This window comes from Numida meleagris, chromosome 2 (genome assembly GCF_002078875.1).
Source record: "Numida meleagris isolate 19003 breed g44 Domestic line chromosome 2, NumMel1.0, whole genome shotgun sequence".
Lineage (NCBI taxonomy): Eukaryota > Metazoa > Chordata > Aves > Galliformes > Numididae > Numida > Numida meleagris.
Window position 1 is genome coordinate 133923069 of NC_034410.1, and position 20379 is coordinate 133943447.

At 41.8% G+C, this 20379-nt stretch overlaps 1 long non-coding RNA gene across 1 annotated transcript in view; it reads left to right on the forward strand.

Moving 5' to 3' along the window:
* LOC110393830 overlaps positions 1–16670 on the forward strand; it is a 37664-nt gene extending 20994 nt beyond the window's left edge. The window contains exons 3-4 of the long non-coding RNA XR_002435223.1: positions 14134–14262; positions 14789–16670. This is a non-coding gene — a long non-coding RNA (uncharacterized LOC110393830). The remainder of the gene's footprint in view (positions 1–14133; positions 14263–14788) is intronic.

The window sequence follows — 20379 nt, forward strand, 5'->3', positions numbered from 1 at the left end:
TCTTGGGTGATCTGAACACTGGTCGATGGCAGCTGTATCCTCTGTCTTATACAATACAAAGGGCATATTTTTCTTGGTTGTAGGGAGAGTGCTCTAGCTGGCCTCCTTTACCATGATTATTTAATGATTAGAAAACTACAAAAAAAAACCTGTGTTTTCTTCACAAGCTGATACCTTCCTAAACTAATCATCTAGCACAAGTTTGCCTCCTGGACTGTTCCAGAAATTTCTCATTTAGTAACTGAGAGCACTCAAAAGCATCCAGTCCTGATAACTTCAGTCTGAAGGCTGATGTGGCTTCGGTAGTCATTGCAGTCTCTTCCTTAGAAGAAAGTCTGAAAATAGGGGTTCCCACAGGGTTTTGTTCTGTAATTTACAGAGACTATAAATATATTAGTCAACTCTAATGATTCTCCAGAATATATTCACTTTAATACTAATGGCTAGATTGCCCCGTAACTAAGAGAGATTTTATGATATTTTTGTCTAGTTCTATTGCACTTTTAGTGGTTGGAAAGACTCCATTTAAGTTAATCTCATGTCTTTCCTTCAGGAAGCAAGGTCAAGTCTAGCATCAGTTAAATATATGGCTACATCTATCAAGGCTTTCGGATCTTGCAGTTCCAGGGGACGATTTCAACACATGCAGTCCTTTGCTAATATTAAATAGCAAAATTGCCTTAAAGATCAATAAAACTGTTGTGATTTTTGTGCATTCTCTGTTTGTCTCTCGGTTGAATCTAACCTCTCCTTGCATTTTGTACCTTGAAGATTAAGACTTCTTTGGTGTTCTCTCTCTGTACTCACTCTTCAACACAATCCTCCTGCTCCTGGAACAGCTGTTTCTCTGCTGCTCCATCTCAGTTCTTTGGCTTCTTTCACTCAGCCTGTAAATAGGGCTGTATGTTCCAAATAGACTTTCCAACACCCATTCTCTAGCATTTATCAGACTTTATTAGTTAGTGTTAGTATCTGTGAGTCCACTTTTGCAATGATCATTCCTAGCCAAACAGGTTTCTTCCTATTCAGATGCTCCTTAAAGCTGCTTTCAGGACCACTGGCACTTCACATCTCCACCTTATCCTTCAGTGAGCCTGCATTCCTGCTTTCTACATTTACCTCAAGCCTTGTTCTCTTCAGCACCTTCTCTGGCAGATCCTCCCACTCCCTCTACACTGTCTGTTGGCACCCTTCAGATTTGCACCCTCAGTCCTCCTCCTTTCATCTTTGTAGCATCTATTTTGGCTAACTCATCCTTCCCATCAGTTTCTGTTACTTACAACTTTTTCCTCCTATTGTGAATTTTTGGCTTCTTCAGTGCTGCCCTGCCATCCCAAACTCTCTTCAGAGGGGACTTTCTTAGCTGTCTCAAGTGCACTCTTTTCTCCTGTTCTCATTTATTCAAAATTGTAACATCCTCTTTGTCTTGCAGCTCTAACACCGGTTTCGATTCCTCTTTCTCCCCTTGTCTCCATCTACAGACTTATTAAATCAGATAATTTTATTCTATATGACATTAGCTAGTTTATCCATGGCAGTTTGTCTTCATTGCTTCAATAATTGTCCGTTTTTGTTCTCATTTCCAAGCATCCTTTTGCTATTTTCTAAAACAAATTAGCTATGCTTATGTTCACTCTTTTCTAACCACGTCTCCCTCTAATCCAAATCATTTCACCTGCTTTCTCAGTCTTACTACATAATCCTTTTGAATGTCTTGGATAATCTGTCCTTTCCCGAATCTCCCTGAATTTACCTACAACCTCCCTTTTTTTTTTCCCCTCCCAAGCTCCTCATTTCATTGTCATTTCTTTCCAGGCTTCTTGCAGTCTGGGGAGGAGGTAATTTTCTTCATCTTGGCTTTTCATACTATTTCTGGCACTGTAAAACTAATTAATGACACCTAACACCAGCATGTGTGCGAGAGAGACTACAGCAGTGGGGCGAGGCTTCTGAAATGAACTTATGTCCCTCTGATTCAACATTGATTTGTCACTCTTCAGAAGTTTCATATCAGTGTTCATAATCTGTGACTGGCATCCTTTTGTCTCAGCAGCCCAGTGAGGTAGAGAGCAAAAAGGCAACAGGGAAAAAACTTTTCTGCATTTCCTAGGAGTAGATTGAGTTAGATGAAGGAATAGTCTCATTCTGTTATGAAAAAGCAAGCACTCCCCTGCAGGAACCAGCTGGGAACACTAAAATAGTGCAATGGGAACATGTAGACAGCATTTTAGCCCTGAAATAAGCCGTGTGGCAAGTGTTGTCTTTGTCTTTTTATGTACTGTTTTATAGGACTGTCCTTCATTTTGTCTTACAGCAGTAATGTTTGTGGCACTTCAACAAAAATGGCTTTTGCAGTTATTAAAATGCTGAGGTGTTTACTCTCAAATTCTTTGTTGCAGCATTTTGTTTCTCTTGGGCACCAACCTTTACAGAGATGCATCAACAAAATTCCATGGTACTTCTTTAATTCTGTCACTTTCTAATTCTAATTGCTCAAGTTGGTGCAATATCCTCCTGCAGACAAAGCCTCTGCTGCGTTTTTGAAGACAGAGATGTAGCACCTTTGGTAGGCATCTGCTGACAGCCTCAGTGTTGAGGTTATTGCCCCAGAACATGCACGGTGCAGACCTCCTGATATCGTTTTACCTCTCTCTGAATGGCAAATACGGCCACCAGAGGACAACACAGCAGTCATTGGATTTGTTGCTGCATTTGCCAAACAGATTCATTTGTAGCGATAAGTTTTGTGATATGGACACAAGTATATTTTAAACTAGATGAAGTGAGTCCAGCAGTTTCAGCATGTTGTAGTACATAAAGTAATCAGCAGATGGTAATTTTCATTAATAACTCTGTTCTGGAATTTAATTGGGCAACTTCACTGGAAGAGCAGTTAAATGCAATCTCTAGTTTTATGCTTTCTCCATCCTTGTTTACATTAACTTTCTCCTAACTTCAGATGTTTCTAAGATCTTACTTGATAAGTATATGGGACTGTATTTTACACAGGAAGATGGTGTACTATAAGTGGGTTGCTCATATATTTTCATAATTTGCTATATAAAATCATAGTGAATGAAAAATAGAACTCAGTAGCACAATATTAGCAGAAGGCCTCCCACCCCCGCAAGAAATGAAATACTTCTCTCACCTTGTTGGGAAAATATCTTCTATTTTGCTGGATTTACCCTGAAACCTGAAGTCTGTTTCCAGTTCTGTGGCTGGTACAACCCAACAGGATTACAGCCCAGCAAAAATCCATGACAGTAAAAAAACAAAACAAAACAAAACAAAACAGCAATTGAAATTTACTGGAGAGCAGACAATGGAAGTTGTTAACGTCCAAGTGTGAAAAGTTCACCCAAATTTTAAATTTATCAAATGCACAAATGTTAATTACAGTTTTAAACGCCTGAAGCCTGCAGGTTTTAAGGGCACAAAGGAAGCTGTAGTAACCTGTTAGACACTTGTCCTTTGCTTGGACTTTTCTTTGGCACCCAGATAAGTGAGCGCTAATACAAAAGCTGACAGCAGAAGTGCATTTCTGATGCAAAGCACCAGGGCTGGGATGAACAGTCGGGCCTTTACGAGAAGAATGGGGCTTCTTTGTTGTGGAAATGAAGCTGTGATAATGTTCCCTGACTATAAACTGGCCGTCTGGAATGGCAAAAACCAGAGAAGCTTTTTCAAATTCTTTATCAACGTCAGCAGATTTTTTTCCTTCCTGTTGGGGTTTTAGGGAAGAAAAATGAAAATTTATGTGAACAGTTTGATACTGTATATAGCTCTTAGCAACGAGGCTGGAGAGTAGAAAGGCAAATATTTTACTGTCCATTCACGAGCAGATGAACACTGTTAATGAGAGAAAACTCTGTGGACTGAAGTGTTCTGTTTCCAGAAATTAAATATTTTAAAATGAAGCAGTCTCTGCAAAAAGTGATCTGTGAGCAAGTATTTCATAATCATGTATGACTACACACTTAATCTGTTTTACTCACAGAATGAAAGGGGCAGAGCAACCTGTAGCACTGTCTGTCTGAGGATCTTGGTAAGCTGATGTACCATTATGATTAATATCATAGAATGGTTTGAGTTGAAAGGGACCGTTAAAGGCCATCTGGTCCAACTCCCCTGCACTTAACAGGGACACCTACAGCTCGATCAGGGTGCTCAGAGCCCTGTCCAGGCTGACCTTGAATGTCTCCAGATACGGGGCATCCACCATCTCTCTGGGCAGGCTGTGTCAGTGCCTCACCATTGTTACTGCAAAATCTTTTCCTTATATCCAGCCTAATCTCCCCTCCTTTAGTTTGAAATCATATCCCCATGTCCTGTCTCAACAGGCTGTCCTAAGGAGCCTGTCCCCTTCTTTCTTACAGCACTCCTTTAGATACTGAAAGGGAATCTCTATTTTATAGAAACCGAAAGGAGTGTGTCTATGATGTCTGTATTTCCATGAGTACCTAGATGTCCCGTCTGACCTCCATGAGACCATGGTTTATTTCATGAATGTGAGAGGCCTGCCCTGGCTGTTTATTCATAGGTGGAGGGCTGTACTTGATGCACCAGCAGTTTGTAGGAAAGGATTCAGAAGTCTGTTCCCACACTCTGTATATATACATATATATGCATGTGTATGCATGTACATAAAATTCTGTGGTCTGGGTCAGCATACAGCAGCTACCACCTTCTTGGCTATGGTTTAAGTTGTACAACCCAGTGTTAATGCCAGCATGTGCTGATGGCCTTGGCCACACACAGCAGGGTCTTGGTGTTTGGGGTTTATCAGTTCTCTTGGATTCAGCAGGACCACTAGACTCAAGAGCTTATTACTTTTAGGAGTTTTGGCTTTTTCTCTTGATGTTTCCTGGTAACTTCTGTATTTGTGCATGGGGATAAGCCTATGCTTAGGGCTAGCTCAAGTACCAGAAGCATCTCCAGGAGGTTGGTACAGCCCCTGGTGCCTGGTGACTGTCTGTGTGAATATCCTCTTTAATGAGATACCATTTAAAACTAGCACAGACGCCTCTGTTCTGCACTGCTACTTTCACTGCAAACATAGGAGTCAGACAGAGCATCTGCCCTGGGAACACAAAACTGTAGCCAGTGAAGGCAAATGGTGGAATGGATACAGAGAGAGAGACAAAAATGCATAACCCTGAAGATCATGGTGCACTGAATCAAACCTCTTGATTTTCTTAACATTCTGATTATTGCAGTTTTTTTGTTCTTTAAAAAATAAAAGGGATCCACAAGATGGTTAAATAATCAAGAAGTCAATGACAGATCTGGGCAAAAAGCCCAGAAATGCCTCATGACCAGTTGTCTGCCTCAACCATTAAAAGATCTTTATTCTTTTTCATGCATTTTTGCTGAAATAATGACAGTTCTTAAACTCAGCATAACACAGCCTTCATAGCTAAAAAGTTCTGACTTAATTCAGCTGAGGCAAGGCTCAGTCCCTCCATGGAATATCCGGATGGGGCTTTTCTGCTTCATGTTGATATATTCTTTTTCACAGAAGCCAACATCCCTCTACCCCATGAAGTACAAAAGGGTAAGCTACAGATTTCTAAGCACAAACTATACAGCCAGTCTTACAAGGTCTATGATGGTACTATACAGCCATGTTCGAAGATATGATCAAACCACTTAATGATCAGTAGGATGAAGGAAATTGGACTAACTTGCTCTTACCTGATATTGCCTATAGGTCTCCCTGCATTTTTTCTCTGGAGATGGCTGAGAACTGATTAGAAATGTATTTTAGTAGGAATTCTACACAAGCTTTGTAGGTACTATAGGCCAAAAGTACAAAAATACCCAGAAGAGACTGAAAAACAACTATTCCATTCTCTAGCAATACACAACTCCTCCATGAATCCACTGTCTGGGGGCCAAAGCAGCAGGGACTGCATAGGAACTAAAATGAATAGTGTAGAAAAAAACCCTGTTTTCCCGTCTCTGCTTGTGATTGATCATATTTCTCACTTGTATCCATATTTGTAGCAGTTTTGACCTAGTCATCAAGCAAGGGAGGTGTGTCATGGAATCATAGAATGGCTTGGGCTGAAAGGGACGTCAAAGATCATCTAGTTCCATCTCCTCTGCTGCAGACAGGGTTGCCAACCACTAAATCAGCCACTAGATCAGGTTGCCTTGGGCTCCATCCACCCTAGCCTTGAACATCTCCAGGGATGAGGCAAAAATGTAACACAATTTCCTCTTGCTGATCTTTCAGTCCCTCAGCATTCCGATTGTTTAACAAAACCTACTAAATGCTTTCTCATCTTCTGCCACTGGAAGTTTCACGCTCTCAGTGGGATACAGTTGGATGCTTAAGACAGATGCTGTATGGTGTGTTGATTGATGGGACTTACTGCAACCCCAACAGCTTTCTGTGACTCAAACCAGAAAAATACCAAGGCCAAGAACCACACAAGTTTTAGGAAGCACACGTAATGGTAATGGGTTGCTGAACCACCATGATTGGACACTGCTGGGACTGCTTTCAGCAGGAGGAGGAAGGCTGAGGATGGCCCCATCGCCATCCACCAGGGTCCAGGGCTCAAGTGCATTATTTCTGTTTAATCCATCACATGCATTATGCAGAAGTAAGATGAGACTGGAGGGACAGCACTCTGGAAATGTGTGTCTCCAGGGCCATATTCTGATGTGGTATAAAAGCTGTCCAAGGCGAGCTGTAAATGAGCAAGGCTGAGTGCTGGAAGCAAACTGGCTGCAGTAGCACTGTGTTTTGCATCAGCAGTCTTGAGTAAAATTAATCCATGTGGAGCTCTGCTATAGCATGTCTGTAAGGATTCTCCTACCCATATTTTTTTATTTAAAAGTAGTTCAGGTGCCTGCCTGTCCCTGCAGCAAGCGGTGCTTTTGTATGCTCTGAAAACACACAAGGTCTGTGCAAGCTGTTTCAGTTAATGTAAGGGAGGGACTGTATTTAGACCTCACCTGCTGCTAACTTGAGCTGTGACATCCCCAGTAATTCTGTAGTTACTTGAATCTGTAATTTCAATTTTGTCCATGCACAATCTCCTACTAGCAGTAATCATTACCAAGTGATGTCTTGTCTTCAAGGAAAGCTCAGCCCTAGCCAGCAGATGCAGAGAGGAAAAAATGGTAAGATTACAACAAACCACTAATGCTAAATCCAATCATTTCAATAAGCATCTTGCTCATTTAAGCTAATTGATGAACTTATGTTAGTACTAGTGAGCTAGGCAGGGGCCAGGTGGAGTGAATAGCTACTGTCCAGGCACAGAAGAGAGATTTGAGTAGAGTGGAAGCAGCTGATGTTAGAGCTGCTGTGCTCACCCTGCCATGCAGATTTCGGCCATTCAGACACCTTGGGAACCTGCCTGGCTCAGGATTTATATAATCATGCGTGTGGTCATGTAAACAGAGTGGAGCAAGGGAAGTGGGAGGGTATAACTTAACGCAGCAGGGTGAAATAGTTGCTCCAACTAGGACAATGTGCTAAAATTAATCACGCAATCTATCAGACAATTTAGGGGGTTTTCTATGTAGCACAAGTGTGATTACTGAGCAGTATGTCTTACTGTTGTTTGTTGTCTCCTAAAGATACATATTTCCCTATCACTTTGGAAAAACTCTTAATTTGATTGAAACATGAGGCAGAAAAGTTCTGCTACGGCGGTCTGAGGTGTTAGTGCTCTGGCAGTGTATTCCAGCCAGCTGCAAACCACTACGGACCCTGCAGGAGTACCTACCAGGAACAGGCACGTGGCTGCCCTGCTGCCGTGTCTGTGTCTCAGTTTCTTTGTGCTGCGAAGGTGGGTTACTTCTAACTACTGCCAAAGCCCAGTGCACCTGGGGTGCTGTGTCCAATTCTGGGCTCCCCAGCATAGGAGAGATGTGGAGGTACTGGAGAGAGCCCAGCAAAGGGAGGGTGCGAAGGATGGAGCCAGGCTCTGTTCAGGAGTGCCCAGTGCCAGTTCAAAAGGCAATGGGTACAAGCTGGAGCACAAGAGGTTCCCCCTGAACACCAGGAGCACTTCTAAGTTGTGTGGGCACCTGAGCAGTGGCACAGAGTGCCCAGAGACTGTGGAGTCTCCTCCTTGGAGATCTCCAAAAGCCGCCTGGACTTGGCCCTGGGCCTCCTGCTCTGGGTGTCCCTGCTGGAGCAGGAGTTGTACCAGATGGACCCAGAGGTCCCTGCCAACATCAGCCATACTGTAACTCTGTGATGCTCATCTTTATATTGCTCCCTAAGTATACCAGCACTGCTGAATGAGATGGAGTTTCAGTGTGATCGAAGTGTGACTGGTATTATGTTGCCAACATACAGATAAATTATGCAGCTTTAGCAAAGTACTACTTACCATCAGTTGATCCACAATAACATTTTGTGCTTATGCTCTCTTAACCTGGGAAAGAAAAGTGAGAAAACCTGTCCCTTGATCATGAGGCAATGGTATGTGTGTTCAGCCATCTCACAGAACTTCACCCTCAGTCTGTGTTACACCATGCAGGTTTTTGTCATTGCAGCGAGCTGCTTGGAGAAACTCAGAGGAGTAATAGGGCTGACTTCAGGAAATTCTGCATTGGCCTTGTGTGGACTACCCAGCCGTGGTGCAGGCTGGCCAAAAACCAGCAGGACAGAAAGAGTGTACTTTCACACTGAGACTGCAGAGAATCCAAGGTGCAGCTTTGCTTAGGAGCTAAGGCCGACTCCTCAGCGCATCCCCAGTTTAACTTTTTATTTTCCCTGGTCGAAGGGTAATGTCTGCAGTGAAAATCCACTCAAAGCCATAACTCTTTTGCTGACAGCAGGGAGGGGAGCACTGGAGCATGCTCAGTGCAGACCGGATGCCCAGTGATATTTTCGGCAAATGTTCATTAAGTTCTGCCAAGCACTGTTTGTACAAATTGCACATATATTTTATAGGTAATATAAAATAGACATATATATATATGTATATACATAGTCTTGTCATGTGTCCAAAGTACATTTTGTCATGGACACAGCACAAGGTTTGCTAAGTTCTATTTTCTTACTCCTATATGTAAATATAAAGAGTATGCTAAAAAAAAAAGCAGCACATAAAAAATTAGTTCAAGCTCCTGCAAAATTAGTGCCTCTTTTCCCCTATAATTCTGAGAAACAGTTGAACTGGCTGTACCAAAGCCTGAAAACCAGATCTAAAGCATAACCAGCTAGAGTGAAGAAGGCAAATAAAGTCTAAACAGTTGTGTTTGGCAAAATGTAAACTTCTGAAAGCAAGGACTTCATGGGAAGACATCAGACGGCCGGAATTACCAGGATCACCTATCACGGTCTACTTCTCCATTTAATAAAGTTAAAAAGGAAATTAATGTTGACTATAATCAAATCACATTATGGTTTTATTTTGCATTTATAGGAAACATCTGGGAATGCTGGAACGTATTCAGACTTTATGATTCTTAACTCTTTTACCTCATCCCTGAAGTGTTTGAGACTCTCACAGTAGTCAGCAACATTCATCTTTACAACAGAAAGAGGAGAAATTCCCACAGAGGAAAAGAACAAATAAGCAGATAAATACCAGCCAAGCTTTGTGTAGGAGTAGGATACTGAATCCTTTCCTACACCTAAATCAACCTGGAAATTTAGGGTGTGCAATGTCCAGTGCAGGAAATGTCCAGCATTTTCTGTGACTATGATCTTTTCATACCTTTGGGTGGTAGGCAAAATGTGGTAGCTATTGCTGATAGGAAACATTAAAGAAAATAGAGAATGATGGGAGAAGGATGTGCTTAGGGACGAAACTTTCACAGAGATTGAAGAATTAATTTGAAAAGTACTTAGGATTTATAGGGAAGGCTGGAGGAGATTGTCACAAAAAAAGGTATCTTTTACAATTAAATTCTCACTCTAAATTGTCTTCATATAAAATGGCTATTCTAATTTAAACGTTTGTAAGTAGAGACACAATCTGCTGGATCTGTATGCTTTTGCCTCTCTCCGCGTCTTTATATTTGGAAGGCATATACCATTAACTCTTACACTGCAGGGCACATGAAATGAACATACTGGGGGCAATCCAGCAAGATGCCGGGTACTGTGGCTCTGTTCAATACTGCACTGCAACAACTGCCTCAAGACATACCCAGCGGTCCAGTGAGACGTGTTCAGTTACAGAGCGTGCTGAAGAGATTTGCTGGGCTTGGTTCAGAGGGCAGCACTTTACAAGATAAAGTCTGGATTAATTCATTCACTTGCATTTGATGGTATATTTCAGCTTGGGTATCGCTCACTTTTTGATCCTAATTATTTTTTGCTTCCTTTTCAAATTATTTAGATAGCCAATAAATACATATCCAGTAGTTTCCAGTGAAGGGTTATGTTGGCTGACCTGTAACTCAAAAGAAGGCTATATCACTTGAAAACTGTATGAGAAGTGCCTGTTCTTCTGATGAGCTCAATGGCAATTATCTTTATGTTCCCACTCAAATTTATCTATCTGCCCTTTAAGAGTCATGTTGCAATTTAGGCTGATGGTTGTCTTCTGCTAATAAAAACCTTCTCTGTATTTAGCAGGAGGTGCGCTCTCAGAGTCATGGGCTTGCCAGAACTCTCCTGCATTTAAACACAGAAATGTGGAGACAGAGAAATGAAAACGAACTGTCAGCAGCTTTTGAATCCAGAGCACCGAATGTTGCCATGAGCCCAGAATAATAAACCGCGTTTCAAGGCACAGGCCCTGAAGATGAAGTATGCATTCCTGAAATGGTTCTGATAGCAGTGCTGTGGATAAGCTGTGCAAGCTTCTCGATCCGATTTGGTAGCAGAACACATGGCATTGTTTGAAAATTACAGGCATGTTTTAGAAAGGGTGTAGGGAAAAGAGATGTTTATATTAGAGCTGGCAGTTTCACTTGTCTTTTGGGGAGAAGAGGTTGCCTTCTTTTCAGAATTGTCTACAGAATAGTATAAGAAAGGGCCTTTTCTCATTCTGATTATTCTTCAATAATTTAATTTCATACATTTTTTCAGTCCTTAATGTTGCCTTCAAATGTCTCTGCCCGTTTCATCAGAACACCTGTCACTTCTTGGATTTAATGCTTTGTAAATCGCTTTAAAAATACACAAATGACACTAGTACCATGCAGCATTTTAACTTTCCTTCCTAGATTCTAACAGCTAAAGAATCTGAGGATGATTCATAAATACAGAAATGTGTAGGTAATAAAAATCAGTGCATATAAAATGTATGTAACTATAAAATTTAACTTCTAGCTATAAAAACTAATATCTACAGGCAGAGGAGAAGTTCAGTTATTAACCCTCTTACTGTATTCGGGGCTTTTAAGGAGGTTTGTGGAATGAACAAATTTTACACCCATTTTGGTAAATGTGCCAAGGAAGGACCATATGGTGTTCTGCAGGCATAAAATCTATTATAAACTCTGTATCCACTTCTCAGCTACTTTCTCAGAGCAGACAATGAGGACCCGCAGGCAATTCGTCACTTGGGATTCATGCATGCTCCGTACTCCTGGGCTCTTCTTGGAGATCTCCATGCTTTTGGAGAGGTGTGTGAAAACTGCACCTTGTGATCCAGTACTCATGTTGCCTGTTGTCCCTGACAACGTGCCTTCTGCATCTTCTGGGAAAACAGAGTCCTGAGGCAGGGCAGTTTTTAATGCATGGAGCAGGACATGATGCTGGACTTCCTGTGCTTAGAGAATGCTGTGCGTGGGTTTGGAGGATGCTTGTCCCAAGCTGCCCTCGATCACTCAGTGAACACTGTTACTGCTCCAGATTTGGGGAAAGATGGGAAGCAGAGGGTGTTATGCTTCAAATAATATTATGGGCAAAAGGGAAACACATTTGAATCCAACAATTTGTTGTTAGTGTGATTAAAATCTGTCTTAGTTTCATCTGGGATGGAATTGTTTTTGTCAGAGTGTCTGCTATGATGCTACGTTTTGATTCTAGGAGAAAAACAAAGTTGATAATGCACCTGTGTTTATAGCTGCTGCTAAGCAGTGTTGTACAGAGCCAAAGCCATTCTCAGTGAAGGGCCCAAGTTGCTGTGAGGAGACAGAACTAGGACAGCTGACTTAAACTGGCCAAAGGGCATATTCCATAACACATGACATCAAACAGAAGGACTTCTGAAGGGAGTGGGAGTTCATCTCGCTCTCTTTCACTGCTTGGGGGCCAGCTGGAATCGGGTAGGGGGTGGTGAGCAATTGCTTGTGCATCACTTGTTATATACATTCATAAATATGTATATAGTCACAATTACTCTTTTCTTTTTCTCTGTCTTAGTAAGTAGTTGAATCTCAACCCATGAATTCTACTCTCCCCCATCCCACTGGGAAGGGAGGAGTGAGCGAACGACTGTGTTGCTGAGCCACCTGCCATGCTAAGCCACAACAAAATCCTACCGCTCAGATGCAAGAATCAGATCTACCTACTCATTGCAGAAAAAGAAATAAAACAAGGAAATGAATACTGCCATGCAAAAAAGGTCTCAGTATTGTTAACAATACAGTTAAGCATTTTGCAAACACCTTTCTGAATTTCTACCCCTTTTCCCGTTGTTATCCTCAGCCTTCCCCTTGGGCTTTGGGCTGGTGCGGAGCAGGTACAGCCACACCAGTCTCCTGCTGGGAGGAACACGGCTCCCACTGTTCCTTCTCCCTCATGCTTAGAATCTGCGTAGGGGTCATTTCTGTGTGTTTGCTAACACACATCTACACCTCGCTCTTTTTAAACCTAATTTAACTCCGTGAGTCCACAATGCATCCAAATTTACTCAGAAAGTAGTGCACTTTGTGTATGTTTGATACTTGTTCTTCGTTTCTCTTGTTGCTCCTAACGCTGTTTTTGTCCAGATGCAGCATTTATCTACCTGGCAGTGGGTGAACTGGTTATAGCTGGTGGCTCTCCAGCGCCAGCCTGCCCTCCATCCCTTCTCATCCCCTGCCTCTCTTCACTTCACTGCACCCCGTTCACCACTTCTCAGGAGCTCCGTTGTCATACCAGCCCCATAGTTCTCTGTACTACATCCTTACAGTAGTCACAAATATCTCATTCTCCATGGAGTAACTGCTTGTTACAACTGCCTCTATAAAACTATGGTGATGCCATACAAGATATGTAAAAATAAAATGAATTATCCACAGCCACCATGTCAGAATAGAACAAAGCAAAACATAGAAAACCAAATAAAAGCAAAACTCCAGGCAGGTCAAGGCAGCCTGACAAACTGTTCCTGAGCCCTGCAGACTGCAGGCACTGTGACCCAGTGCTCTAGTGGCATTACTCTGTTGCTGGTACAAGGGACCCTACTCTGAGGCTCTTGCTCATTACTTTGCATCGCCCAGAGCTGTGTGCTGGCTGGTTTGCCCTGTCTTCCTCCCTGTCTGCATGTGGTGGCTGGAAGAAACAGACAAGCCAAAAAAGCGGTGCTCTGCAACCCTTCTGCATTTTCCGTGTAAATGACTGTGAGTTTTATTTCAGCCTGGCAATGGCAGCGCTGATGGGAGAAGCTAACAAGCAATTTACTTCAATGAGGACATACTTGAGGCCCAATTTGTTTCTGACTGATGACAGCAGTAGTCTACCATTGGCTTCAAAGAAAGCTCGATGAGCATTACTCAGTGGCAGTAATGCTGCATCTCCTATAGCCTGCAATTGAAGTAGTAGAAATACTGCAATCTCTGTAATTGCTTCACTGTGTAACAAAGCTTTTGTCTTTGTAAAAGACTTTGTCTTACTATGAGCTAGAAGGCATATGAGAGTATCTTCTGTAATAAAAATAGCTTTTGATTCTTACTTCACAGGAAAATCAGCATCAAGAAGAGAACAGGGAAAATGTGCTTATTTACATAGGAGAAACATAAAAAGCTGTTTTCAATACCTTTTATAACTCAGACGGCTGAAAATTGAGAATGACAGTCTGTTTAGAAATGCAAATTTCATAATAATAAAACTGGTGATGATTGGATAGCAAAATTAATAGGATGAAGAAAACCCAGTATTTTAATCCATATGGTTGAACTCCAGCGTCTTCAGTGAGGATCCTCTCGATGCAAGATCCATTCTTTATTAAGAATTTTAATATAGCAAAGGCTGACAGACTTCTGAATTGTCACTAGGCACTTTCAAACGGTGCACTCATCGAGGTCTCCGTCTCTACTGGATGGGCTTAAAGATGCGTAGATGTCAGCACTGCAGACTGGTCTGATGGCGCCGTGGTCACTTACATTCATCATTACAGCATTTGGGTGAGAAGTATTGACCCTTTGATATGCAAATATGATATTTTCTGTGGATAGGAAAAAATTTAATATTTAGATTGGACATTTTAAAAACTGCTCTGTGCATACTATGCTAAATAATGTACAGTTTACATATCTTTCATATCTCTACATCCTAAAGGCCCTATTAGCATTAATAAAGAATACTATGTAAAAATTTTCCATCACAAAATAAAAAACAAGTTCTAAACACGTGGGGAGGCTGATCATCACTTTTGTACACGCTGTAAACAGCTGCATTTGTGATCAGTAATTTTTGCTACCATCGACTTTAAAGGGGCTCATGCATTTCTTGAAAGCAATCTAATTGGCCTGCAAAATGAATATGAATTCGTCTTTTGTTTTCCTTGCTGGTCTGCTTGAGAGATAATGCCATGTTTTTCAGGATGATCAGTCTTACACAGGCAGTATCGAAGTAATCTCAAAGTAATTAACAAACGCTTGAGCTATCAGAATTTAATAACTAGATAATTGTAGACTCTCTGCCTTGCAGGGGCTGTGGCTGCCGATACGCGCAGGGTGACCTTCCTGCTTCTGAACACTGTTAAGTCCTAATGGCAGGAGACCTCTGCATCCTGAGGGAAGGATTTAAACCACCGAATCTCTGCTGGCTGGCAGAAGAGAATTTACCAGCCCTTGGAGGAAAGCTAGGTGAAATCCACACAACCTCTGGAGCAGCCTGTGGCAGCAGAGGATCCCTCCTCCCATGGAAGCGGTGTTCACACCGCTCGGGTGCCGCAGTGCTGTGCCGGCAGTCCCACCACAGCCCCCAGCAGAGGCACCTGGCGAGGCGGCCTCCAGCCCAGCTCAACAACATGAGCTAAACGAGCCCAAGTGCTTTCTGCAAGCACAGCTGTGCCCAGCTCGGGGCCGTCCCTGGCATCGCTAGGTGCGATTTTTCCATGCTTGTAGCCAGCATAGCTATGCTTGTAAAACTTTGTAGTAGAGACCTGGCTGGAATCCTTCAGATCCTCGCTCTCAGCCTTGGCAAAGCAAGCCTTCCAACTGCTGGAGCCAAGGCAGCTACGTTCTTCCCATTTAATAGTCCAAACCTTGTTCTTTCAGTGATCAAAAAAGTTGTTCCTGCAGGAATGGCTTATCTCTCTGTTCACTGCTTCATACCCTGCCTGAAACACTACCAATATCCATCCTGTGCTTTTGGAAAGGCAAATCAAATTCTGTGCACGCGCTTCTGGCACACTGAAAGCTTTTGGTTGCCTGTGTCCAAAGGGCTTACTTGTACATGTGTACAGTGCTGGGTTTGCTGCAGAAAATACCACATTTCCAAACCCTCTGCAAGGAACCAGTGCTGAAGTTCTGCCTCCCTGGTCTTGTATTGATGTTTCTTTAGCCGATGGCATGTTAGAATGCAAGTTTTATTTACCCAGGGTAATGTTTAATTTTGTCCATGTGCTGAGGTGATAAAGTACTTAAATACATTAGGTGATATTTTCCTAATGCCATTTGGTGTGTTTATGATGTGTTGTTATTTTTCAGAGATAAAAAGTGGCTGAAAGAGCATCAGAGCGTGGAAGAGATATGCATGAGTGTTGGGCTGCCACCAGAGAAAAAAAGAGAGACAGATATGAAAGAGAACGGATGTTGTGGTTAGTACTTTATTTTCATCCTTCGCATGAGCATTTCTGGAAGAGTTCTGGTGTGATATGGTGGGGTTAAGATAAGCAGTAGCTGCCAAATTGCATGAAAAAGTTGGGTAGAGATGAATGACTGCAATTTTCCCCAGTCACCTCACGGCGGTGCTTCTCTTATCGGTCTCTCATTCATTTGGACAGAATGTCTTACCACACGATAGGATGTGAAACTTGGCCATCAGGGGAGGTTCACAGATCATTCACTGGCACTTTCAGCACTTAGAGAAGTTGATTGTAATCTCAGAAAGATTCTCAAATATTTTTGAGTGCTGGTTTCAAAAGCAACATATAAATGCTGTGAGTTGGTGCTGTCTGCTGAAATCCTCTGAAGCTACACAGCAGTGTTTCTGCTAGAAGTAGGCACTGGGCAAAGAAACCTGACTTACACAAGTGCAAGATTTTGGACCTGAAAACAATCAAAGTCCAGAATGAAAGCGGGCCAAAGAAAGAGTGGGGCTCACATCACCTCAGTTCTATTTTAAAGAACAGTTGCTGGATCATACCATGCATGGATAGTGACGATGGATGTTCTCCCAATGATACTTTACAATGTTTTCAGTGGTAAATTTGCTCGGCTTTGTAAAATCCTGATATAAGGGAAAAAGTAATATACATTAAGTTTATTGAAGCTCATTAATATGATGAAATATATTGGGAGGATTGATTTATTCACAATATTAAACATCTACTTACATGAAACTGCTTTCTGGCTGGGAACATGAGAACACGCGTTGGTTGCTTGCTGATTTTGTTAATAAATACACAAAACCTTTTAGCAAAGCTGCATCAGTGTCTCTGTTTTTGTGCTGTTTCTCACAGTTTAGCAGACAGCAACATGCGCTTAACAAACACAGAGAGCTTTATTAGGCTTAGAGACATGTGCAAGAGACAGCTTCAGAAAAACTCTCAAGACATGCTAATCATCTGCAAGAAGAAAATATATTATTGGCCCAGTAACCAAGGAACAGACAAAGCCTTCAGGAGATATGCAGGCCTTAAAACAGTCTGTAGTATAATTCCACATAAAAGGCACCAAAGCAAACTCCAAGGGAGTTGCTGCATCTTTCTGTCACAGCTCAGCACCAGACTTGGTCGCTAAATGATGCAGCTGCAGCTCTTTGATACCTCATTCTCATTTTGGCTTTGCTTACCTGAATCCAGATGATCTCTGCTCATCCATCTCTCAGTGGATGCTACAAGCATCATGGCTGTGCTCAGGCTCGCATCCCACAGGAAGGACTGCTTCCTGCTCTGGTCTTGGCCAGCACAGACCACTAACTCCAATGCCCGGCGCCTGTACCATCCCACCATCCATTCTGCTGCTGTGAAATTCAGCATGAGAAAACTTTCACCCAGGTCTAGGTGCTAACCACACCTAGGTTAGAAAATCATGGTGTTGTCAATTTTAGTTGGAGTTTTGACTAAATATGGAAGGATTAAGGATACAAGTGATTATTCCAGCATATCTGAGGGGCCATATCCTCTGGGAAGGTGAACAAACAGCATCACAGCGGTGGTGGGCTGCCTGGCATGAGGTGGGTTCTTGTGCAAATAGCATCCTCCTCACACCAAACAATGTCTGCCCTTGGTCTAATATTGAGTTACACTATTCTTACCTAAAATAAATTAAAGGTGTCTTAAAGCTTCACTATCGCTTTTATTTTCAAGTTTGGGTATGGCAACAGCTTGAGTAAGAACGAAACTAAATATTCATGTTCCTCAGTCAAAGAATATACGAGGTTCTTTCAGTACTCTTTGAAGAAGGTTTTGAATTACATACAAGTCTAAGTTTATCCATAAGAGCAGGCAGACGACAAATCTTCATATTAAAAATTACTGATTATACATACTTTGTAAAAATAAGTAGCAGTTGTCCTTGATGTGTATCTAGCTCTGGCCCCATTTAGCTTGGCAATCTGTGAGCAGAGCAATGTTCAGTTCAATGTTGGAGCACTCCCTCCAGGTGAGGACTCTCCAGCAGAGCACATTAGCTCTCCTCCATTAGCAAGGCGGAGCCCTTTGGCACCAGAGCTGCCCAGGACAGGGTTTACTTGCCTGCACTGATGCTGAAGGGCTGTGTCTCTGGGCTTCTTCCATTAACCACACACATATGGAAATACAAAATATAATTCCAGCTCCATCTGTCAGTCTGCTAGACATGTTTTCATACTGTTACCTATGATGCATAGAGTCAATAATTTTTTTTTTTGCCCTGTGTTTAAAAAAAAATAATCCTGACACAAACCCACATTTACATGATATCCTACGTACAATGCCATCTTTCAGCTATGCCAGTTTTGCATTCTTCCCTTTCCATTTACCTTTAAAAGTAGAAGAGCTGAATGACTCTCTGGTTCAATGGAATCTTTATTGTTAGAATATGAGCAAGAAGAGAGCATCTTGAGATACAGCAACTTCAAAATGCTGCAAATCGACAGGCTTATGTTATTTGAAGAAAGTAAAGCACTTTGTTGTCAGCCTGCTGTATAAAGGACTGTTTGGCACAGTGAAGAAGAACTAGTAAGAATTCGGCAACAATTTTGAAACTAAGAACCCATGTGTGTTGTTAACCAGAGAGCAGCAGAAAGTGTTTTGTAGCTCTCATCTCACAGTTGTCTGTTTTACACCGTTCTGCAAATCCACATGGATTCAGCAGAAAATTGCTTTGAAATTAAGGCAACGGCAAAGAAAAGTTGCAAACAAGAAAGTGTTGGCAACACCTTGAGACTCTCAGTTATTAAAGCAGATTTCAGCAAGAGCCCTGGAATCATCTAGCTGTTCGTCTAGACTTTCTAAGACAGGTCATTCTAGGGCACATCAGGACTGGGCTCTGCCCTGTGCTCTTCACCAGCCATGTAGCTCTGCTGCAACCCTTCATCTTGCAGTGAAGTTGTGCTGCTTCCATATCTTTGAATCAACTTTCATGTATATTCCATTCCTATTCACCTTCATCAAACAAGCAAAAAACTGTACCATGATGGCATTGCATCATTACATATAGAAATGTGGTTATATCAAAAGGGAAAAAATCTTCTTGAGAGCATTTTGCTCATGTAAGCTGAAACCTGTTGAATTTCTTCCTGGCCAAAGTCCCTTTCTTTGTGGCTTTTGTTCCTGGCGGGTGCTGCTGAAGCTGGGTCCTCCAGCTGCAGCCTGTGGTGGCCCTTTTGTAACAGCTTGGTTCTTTCCTCTCTTTCCATGGACAAAATTCCAAAACTATGCCTTTTTTCCTTCTTGCTGACATAATGCTGCTTCCTCCCAAGAATAATAGAAGCAGACTGGCAGCACAATGGCTGGCCTTTAGTCGAAATATTTTGTAAATACCAGATGAGTATTTTAGGATTAATGACCTATTTGCATTTGTCAGTCAGAGACTTTGTCTGATTCTCTGTCTTCTCACTTTGTTTTGCTTCTGTGTTAATTGGTGTCAATGTTCCCGTGTTAATCGATGCCAATGCTCCTTACACAGAGTGCTGTCGATTTGGTGTCAATGTTCCTTGTACCATTAATCTCATAACAGATTTAATGTTTTGCTTGTAGCATTTCATGAACTCTGAATATGTATAAGCCATTCAAACATTGTTTTCTTCTTTTAAGAAGATTTTTCTTTTAACTATGCTGATCAATCAACAATGAGAAGATCAGAAAAATTATTATTTTCTTCAGTCTAAGCAGCAAGTTCATTGCTGACTACTGGGCAAACAAAATGGCCTCATGGCTTCAGGAGGAGAAAGACATGAATGCAGAACTTCATTGAAAGGTTTAATTGAATTGTTGCTCATTCAATAACGGCATGCAGCTATACACTGCAACCAGAATAGCATTTGTGGAAGGCAGGAGGTCTGTTCAGAGAATCATTTGAGATTCCCTATGTTTAAAATCAAAAGGATGAGGATCTTGCTAAATACTGAAGAGATTTGATCACAAACAAGTACAAATGAAGACAAGGGCAATGAGCAGAGATAGACAGCTTAGGAAAAAATACTGAGAGGAATGATAAACCATTTAGGAAACGTCTCCTAACAGAATGACAGTCTTGTTCATCATTGCTACTCAGGCAAAAACAACTTGTGCAACAAGGTTGTTAAGAGGTGAACAGACTAACTGGAAAATAAGATCATGGAAAACTGAGCATAGTTTGAAAGAACAGCAGGAGTGGGGGGTGCTTAACAACTAACAAGAGAAACCAAAGAATTCCTTTCTGCACAAAGAACTATTGAAGTTCTGTGCTCTGAATGGGTGCTGGGAACTAAGAATAGGCAAACATTTTCCTAAACATATATTTTGCTCTTTCGTGCTGATTCTGACTTGCCAAGAAGTGTAAATGTGGTATTTCTTTCTCCTTCTAAGAGGAACAGAAAAGGACTACCCATATGCGCTTACCTTTCAATCAAGAGACAGAAACATAACTAATCTAATGCCTTCTGGGAGG